This window comes from Papaver somniferum, chromosome 1 (assembly GCF_003573695.1).
Source record: "Papaver somniferum cultivar HN1 chromosome 1, ASM357369v1, whole genome shotgun sequence".
NCBI lineage: Eukaryota > Viridiplantae > Streptophyta > Magnoliopsida > Ranunculales > Papaveraceae > Papaver > Papaver somniferum.
The window spans coordinates 29,540,026-29,548,536 of record NC_039358.1 but is presented as its reverse complement, the minus strand read 5'-3'; the positions used below and the strand labels follow the sequence as shown (position 1 = coordinate 29,548,536).

Sequence of the window (8,511 nt, the reverse complement as noted above, 5' to 3'; positions counted from 1 at the left end):
CGTTCCCGTTGCATTACATTTTTTATTAGGGTGGCTCGCTTCGTCTCGCCCAGTTTCGATTAATTTTTGATTTGGAGTTGCACGGTTTCGTCCTGCCCTGTCGCGATACATTTGATCAGATGTGGCTCGGCTTCGCCTCGCCCCAATGATATGTTGTTGAAAATAGAAATCGACCAATTTTTTTTTGCTTCAATAGTTTTTTTTCGCATATTTTAAATTTCCCCCCTGCATTACCCTGCCGCATACTGCATGTATGTTTTGCGTTATACAGCGAGATTGTAAAGCCAATCCAAAATTTCTTCTGTATTGTTGAGAGGGCCTTGCTAGAGATGCAACGATCCACTACTTTCAGTTAAGCGAATGTAGGAATTGACGACGTGAAGAATTATATTCCAATTATTGCTGAAGAGTGGATAACATCTACATCCAGACATGTTTCCTTAGCAAAATCGAAAAAACACTACTAACAGTAATAACATATCAAACCAACAATTTTTCACAAATGATGTCTCAGTTTATGCAACAACCGGTGCATACACTCCTACTCGGTGCATACAGTAATAACATGTTTCCTGATCTTACATACTCGGTGCATACACTGTCTCAGTTTATGCAACAACCGAGAATCGAACATTGGGAGGCTGCACTTCGAGTGGTTAGATACTTGAAAAAGAATCCTGTGCAAGGCATTTTGTTGCGCTCTGATAGTAACCTGAGTTTGCAAGGGTGGTGTGACTCAGATTGGGCAAGTTGCCCTTTGACTAGACGTTCATTGACAAGATGGTTTGTTCGTCTTGGGCATTCACCGGTGTCTTGGAAAACAAAGAAGCAACCAACTGTTTCGCGAAGCTCAGCTGAAGCAGAATATCGATCCATGGCAGCAGCAACATGTGAGTTGAAGTGGTTGAAACAATTACTTGGTGATTTGGGGGTTCGTCATCCACATGGAATGCAGCTCCTGTGTGATAGTCAATCAGCATTATACATTGCTCAGAATCCAGTTTTTCATGAACGAACCAAACATATAGAGGTGGACTGTCATGTTGTTCGAGATGCTATAGTACAGAAGATTATATCCCCTTCTTACACTCCTACGGCGGTGCAATTGGCAGATATCTTCACCAAATCATTAGAGAAAGCTCACTTTCAAGGTCTTTTGTCCAAGATGGGCATTTGTGACCTACATGCTCCGTCTTGAGGGGGTATTAAGAGATACGTAGTGTTGGGCTCAAGAATATGTCTTGAGACCATGTTTTGAGACCAACTTGGATAGTCCATTTAGATGGACTGACTTGGACAGTCTATGTAAAGAGTCCGTTTCCGTACGTAGCAATCTTGAGACCCAAGTAATCGGTCTCAAGTCGGTAGGTTTAGGGTTTGTGTCTTGGAACCCAAGTTGAGTCTTGTATAAATTGAAACGTGATGAATGAATGAAACAAACAGAGAATTACCAAACTTAACAGCATCCATCCAAACAACGTTTTAAAATAATAAAAGTTTATCCGTCTATGTTGGTTTCTCTGATACCGGAGCAGTGGAGCTTACAGAATTCATGCGAACGTAAGGAAGATTTTTCAGAGCCTTTTTCCCCAGAAAGGAACATCTATGAAGTTCATGTGCATTTTCCCAAAGGAAGTCCATCAGCGCATCATCTTCCAGTCTTGAAACTCTCAAGTCTTTAAAAATCATATTATGAGTTAAATCTAGACATTCACGCAACTCTTTAATCTTCCATGATAGATCATTCTCTGCCCTCATGCTAATTAAGTAACCACCACTCCATATTAATAAATTTTCCTTTGCCTCGAAACAAAACTGTTTAGCTGATTATTTGTTGATCGCTCTTCGTCTTTTGTCCATTTCCTTCTGTGCAAGCTTGTAACCTGCGAAGTTCACAGCACCCAGAGGTGAAATCCATAAGAACCTCGAAAATCCCTCCTTCAATGGACTAAGGAGTCCTTGCTGGCGGAGAATCGATGAGGCTATCATCGGAGTTGAAACTGGAAGGCCATGAACTGCTGAACACCCTTCAAAACAGTTACAAAAAAACAGAGGTCATATTAATGCTCACATCACAAAGCCAAACTTTCGTATACACTTAAAATGTGATCATTAGACACGGACTATTAGCTGTCATATTCATATAAGTACACGTCTTTATAAAATCGATATAGAGTCACATCAACATCAATCTTTTCTGTTATAATCTGCCTTCATTCCACCAAGTAAACTATTACGCGTACATCTTTAACATTAATGCGGAAGAGGAAATTTAAACTATGATTTGTGAGTGATCTGATCTCTAGAATATCTACATCAATTTTCAGGATGTAGGAAATTTTATTTGTGGACCATCCAAGTTGGGGTTGTTAAGAATCTAAAAGCATACTCAGCTAAGTTATCAGGAGGTGTTATGATTCCAGTCCCCATTTTATGTTTAAAAAATACGGTTTCTTATTCCTTGGAAAAATGATTACAGTTGAATTGGTTTAGGTGTTGGAAAAAATTATACAATTCACTGTGAAAATTCTCAAGAATCATGCGATAGAGTCAAGACGACCACTTTCATCGATCTTCGTGTTGGAAAGAAAAAATGTTCAGTGAGACAAACTCTTCCTCAAATGCTTGTTATAATGCATTCTAGCTAGTAAATCACACATTAACTCTCAACAGTAAACAACTTACTTATGTTGAATCGAAATGTATCGTTCATTCAAATAATGTAGGGTAAGCTTACCAAATTTCGGCGACTGTCATCCACATGAACCTTCTTCATCACTGCAAGGGTAGTCAACCCACCCACAATTCCCCCGAAAACAGAATGCTTATAGAGCAAATGATTTGCAGACTTGCACTTCCATAAAAAATTCAGAGCCACTAATATGCGTCGTGCAATTTGCCATACCGACAACACCCTTGCCTGAGTGAAGCAATTTCTAGTTAACCTCTTCATATCAAAAATCAGTAACTTAATGAAGTTAAACAATAGGGGATTTTTAAGTCTAATCTTACCTGAAACCTGAGTTAAACTGATAAGTCCATCAGAAGGGGTCTAAATTCATAATACAATACCAAAAGAAAAACAAAAACAAAAGATCGTTATAAGTTCCAATGATATTGAAATTAATTAGCTGGATCATAGTTCATGACCATAAAAATATGAAATACTCACTTGTTTGCTAACTGGTTCAGCTATGGGACGGGGATTTCATAAATTGAAATGTCCATTAAAGACCAACAAATAAAGTTCATGAATACTCATATGTGTAAAGATTGGAAGGCCCTAGTTGTCAAAATAATTGAATCATGCATCTCATATGTCCTATCAAGTAATTGTATAAGAAGATGAAAAACAAAACTACAACCCGAAAAGTTAATTAAGCTCAAAAACGTAAAAAAGCTTGGATATTCTTGAAAGAAAAAAAATAGTAAAGCTTAACAGATAAGAGAGTTATCTTCATTTCATTGTTTCTTCACCCCATGGTGTCATACTGTTTATACCGATTTTCAATGATTTGTCTAACTCCTCATTGACATCCTCCATGAAGATAATAGTAGGCAATTCCTGATATATAAATTCAACAGATATAAACCCCAAGTTGACCATGAAAATAACAGCAGTAGATAATATATAGATTCTTAAATCGAATCCAGTACAGAACATACATAGACAGATATGAGAATAACTGAAGGTAAGTCAAGGAATAAAAGAAGAGAGGTGATTAGGATTACCCAGATTAGTATGAGAAAGATTTATAAGTGGTGAAGAAGAAAGGTGGAGGCGGAGCTTGCTCGAATAATGGAAGATAGGTGATTAGATATTTTTTTTCTTTTTTCTTTTCGGAAAATATATGAGAAGTTAGGAAGTTTGGTGAGAAAAGTGATATCTAAACACAGAAATGCAACAAAATCATATGCTAAAAGCTGATTTAGACATGCACACATGCGTATCTTTCATATAATTGCATATGACAAATTGTACTATAACTTACCAATGTTTGAGCTTTCAATACTTAAATCCCATAGTGGCACCATATTGTCTGATTTCTTAGCATTCCCTCTTCTTACCTCATTTAAATAGCCTCCCCCTAAACAAAATAAAGAAATACATGATATCATCAGTTTCTAGTGCCTACTGAATTTATTTGGGCGCAAAAAGGTATGCTTTGTCACAAACTCTGTAGCAATACCAATCACGAACAAAAAGATATTGAAATGTTACGGATCATTCATCATACGACATAAAGATATGCTCTCTACCTGGAGAAAGTTCTACAAACTCTACAGCATACCAATCATATGTCTCAGGGTTTAGAAGCCATGCATCTGCTGGAGTTCTTCTACCCAATTGAGCTATCATTAACATCAGTGCTCAAGAACAACACCTTTGCACCTTAGCCGCAAGTATACTATCTTGCACCTGCAGTATAAACATCGTAACATTAATATAGACATCACTGCTCCCTGCTGTACTGGAAAAAATCATAAGCAAACAAAAGAAGAAAAAATTTCTACAAACTCTATAGCAATACCAATCATAAAAAAAAAGATACAGAAATGTAACCTGCATATAACAATTCCAGTCATAAATTTACCCTTGAACAATTAATCAGAATTCCACTCCTCGTAAAAAATGAATTAAATTAGAAACTATAAACCCAAGTGAACAAATTAAACCCAGAAAGTCAACATCATAAGATTAAAACAAAACATTGAAAGAAAAAAAAGAGTTACTTGAATTTTTAGGTGACTTGATATTATCAATCCAAACATAACCCTAAACGACCCTCCATGAAAGAAAACTAATTACAATCCTTTTGCATGAGAAACCCTTAAAATCAAATGAGAAACCCTTAAAATCTTTTTGCATGATACTGCAATTTAGATCAATCATTATCAGGTTTAGGGTAAACCCTAATTCGAATTTAAAAAAAGAAAACTGAATCAAAAATTATGAAAAATAAGAAAACAGAGAGCAGTGAAAAACCCTAGTTGATCAAAATAATCAAAGCTATCACAGATGCAAACAGAGGAAAATATAATACCTGAACGTAAATCAACGAAGAAAAGAAGAATAAGAAAACAGAGAGACCTATTACCTGCAACAGATAAAAAACCCTAGTTGATCAAAATAATCAAAGCTATCACAAATGCAACCAGAGACCAATATAAACCTGAAGGTAAAACAACGAAGAAAAGAAGAAAGGTGAATATATTAGGATGATACAGATGTGTAGATGGTGGAGAAGAAGGTCAAGGCGGAGCTAGATCGAATAATGGAAGAGAGGGTTTTGTTTAGGTTTAGTCGAGTTTTTTTCTTTTTTTTTCCGGGATTAATAAAAACATTCTTTTATATTTCGCCCAAAAAATCCTTTGTTTTCTCTCCTTTTAAGTAAAAGTGAAACGAAACAATTCCGTGAGTGGGTGACGGTCACCGTTCAACGTGGAGCCTAATGAACTTAGGATTTTAAAATAGTTAGATGCTAACTAGTTTAGAAGTTAATTTAATTTCCTTTGTTGGTAGTTTAGAAGTCCATGTTATACTTGGCTAGCGGAATACTACCCCACAGGGACGGACCAATAGCTGGGTTAAAGGGGGCTATAGCTCGGGTAGTTTTTTCAGTCCACAAGCAAAAAAAAAAAATTACTACTCGACCAAGACTTCTAGCCCGAGCCTTAAAAGGAAAATTATCCTTCCTGGGTCCGTCTCTGCTACCCCAACATGTTTAAAATACACAAAATTGGTTAAAAAGCCCAAAATTAAGAATTTCTGAGTGAAGAAGACATGTAGAATTTGATACTGTTTAAATGGACGAGAATATAAAGATAGCCAGGATGTAAACAGTTTCATCCTACCTATTTTCCAATATTTTTTTTTGTTTTTAATTTACATCAGGATGCATCCAGTTTCATCCTCGCTCTTTTTTAAGTTTAAGCTAGGATGAATCCAGTTTCATTCTTGCTATTTTTTGGTGTCCATTTCACCCATACTAATTTTTACTCGTCCATTAGAACCTGTCTTAAAAATATTTGGCCAAATGACCCATTTTCCGTTTAAAATACTGGCACTCGTCCGCCACTTGTATGCATTTATGGCTTGTATGCATACGGCTCTTCATTTCCCTAGTGATTTGCATTCTTGTACAAAGGCTATTTGCGTGCAAACTCAACTCGTTGGTAGTTGGTACCAACGTGTAAGGCTAAATTCAGCTTGTACTTGTGCAACACACCAATAGCCTTGTAGATTGCTAAGTGGTGCTGACAAGGAAATGACTGAGGTAGAACATTTGTAGCCAATAAATAAAGTGAAAAAATAGATTTTGGTTAGTTGGTATACATTATTGGCTTTAGAACAACCAGGATGTAAACAGTTTTATCTTTGCTATTTTTTTGGTGTCCATTTCACCTATAATAATTTTTACTCGTCCATTTGAATCATGTTTTAAAAATATTTGGACAAATAACCCAGTTTCCGACAATTCATCCTAACTCGGTACAAGTTCCACTACGATGTGGTTAGTATACTAAATGTTTTTGGTAAATTAGTTTACATTATTGGCTTCGAATAAACACCTAACTAATGGATGAATTTCATGAAGGTGTCGTTCATTCCAAGTCCATGTAGATTGTACACGACTAGAGTTATCAAGAGTGTATAAAATAGGTTTTAGGAGAAGAAAAAAGTGTTATGAAATTTTGTAGTTTAAAGATGATTTGTGAAAGTGAGATGTTGGAATAAACTAATCAAAAAAAATAAAAAGTCAGTTTTACGTAAAATTCCCGAAGTTTCTGCTTTTTAGCAGCTGAAAAATAAGCATCATATGCAGAATTTTTAAAATTATTTTCATCTCAAAATAGACGTCGTAATCTCTGATTTATCTGAGTTATGATTTCGTTTATATACTTTTTCTCCTCCTCCAAAACTCATCCCCAATCGATTCCTTGCAATTTTGAGTATCATCTTTCTTGCAATTTCGAGTATCATCTTTCGGTAGTATGTTTATAATTTTATTCATCATATTGTAGACCAATTCCTTATCGATCATTAATCAAAGTGCTCCCAAAAAATTTATACAGGAACAACATGAATTTGGATATCATCTTTTGTAGTATAAAATCAACATCTCAATTTTCATTCATCGAACAAAATATACCATAATCAATTAAGGTTTTCCCTATTTCTCATTCTCATTTTCCCTATTTCCTATCCAAATTAATTCACATACCCAATAATCTTATATACCACCCACATACATTTCCATACATCCTAAATACCATCTGTTTGACATTTTATTCAACCCAATAATAAAATTATCTAACAACTAAACTATATAAAAAAAAAACCTAAATTGCAGCGTCACTTCATCTTCCCCATTTCTACCACTACTTCTACTCATCTCCACAAAACAATAGTTTTGTATGAACCTTATCACAAGACACGTTTACACCTTCAATCACACAAATAATTGCTACCACTTGTAAAGTATTAGCCACTAGCCCAGCACGCTGAAATTTGAGCACAACCCAGACCAGCACGTAGTTTAGCTCAGCACGATACGACACTACACGCTAGTTAAATGGGACGTGCTGGGTTTGACTAATTGGCACAATAGCACAGCGCAACACGCGACACGACACAACACAACACGTTAAGAAAGCACGTCATAATATGTATAAGATATTACAAAATATGGCACAATACATCAAATTTTGTGTCTATTTCACAAAAAAAAACCTTTATTCTAGCCAATTATTGATATTTTACTACCTTTATGTTGACTTATTTTCATAATAACACATACAATATCTAAATATTTGGAAAAAAATTTATATTGGAAAATATGAAATAATTGTGCCTGGCACAACACGTTTATTTTTCTGGCACATCCCAGCACATCACGCCTTCTAGTACGATACAACACGGCACGTTATAATCTTCCGGCACAACACATCACGACACAGCACGTTAAACACGTGATTTCGTGAGCTGGGCTGTGCTGAGCCGGCACGTTTTACACTTCTAGCCAAAATCCATTATCAATCCACTGTAATGGGGTTTATCATATTAAAAAAAGAATCCACTGTAGTGGGAAATGAAGATGGAATATATGATCAGTTGATAACACCTTGTCAATTCCGTATGTTAATTTTCACTACATCTGTACATTGTTGATCAGGGAGATACTTGATCAAGCTTTGGTATGGCCCTGGATATTGCCATCCGAGAACTTTGCGAGAGTTCCAAACCAATGAAAAAGAGTACTTTTTCAATCATAGGGTTTGTATTTTTGGGGTTTTTAAATGGAAAAATATACCGATGAAGAAGAAGATAGATAAAAATGATAATAATATAGTCAAAGTTAATTTGATTTTTGTAGGTGGCAGGGACGCACCCAAGAATATTTCTTGGCTAGGGCTATTTTATAGAGTCAGTGTATGGCAGCCGAAGGTCGCCGATTTTTTTTTTTTTTTTTTGCAACTTGTCTGTTAGAATGAACAGAATACATATAG

The 8,511-nt window shown here is 35.6% G+C and overlaps 1 long non-coding RNA gene across 7 annotated transcripts; it reads right to left on the bottom strand.

The window, feature by feature from the left end:
- Positions 1-1,431: 1,431 nt before the first annotated feature.
- LOC113282119 lies at positions 1,432-5,346 on the bottom strand. Of its 7 annotated transcripts, none has more exons than XR_003326588.1 (6): positions 5,100-5,346; positions 4,261-4,420; positions 3,733-4,088; positions 3,013-3,565; positions 2,738-2,920; positions 1,432-2,027 (listed from the first exon to the last, which is right to left on the bottom strand). It is a non-coding gene; the product is annotated as an uncharacterized LOC113282119 (long non-coding RNA). The 7 variants fall into 7 exon arrangements; XR_003326587.1 differs by having other exon boundaries at positions 3,993-4,088; XR_003326596.1 differs by having other exon boundaries at positions 3,993-4,088; positions 4,293-4,420.
- Between the last annotated feature and the right edge of the window lie 3,165 nt (positions 5,347-8,511).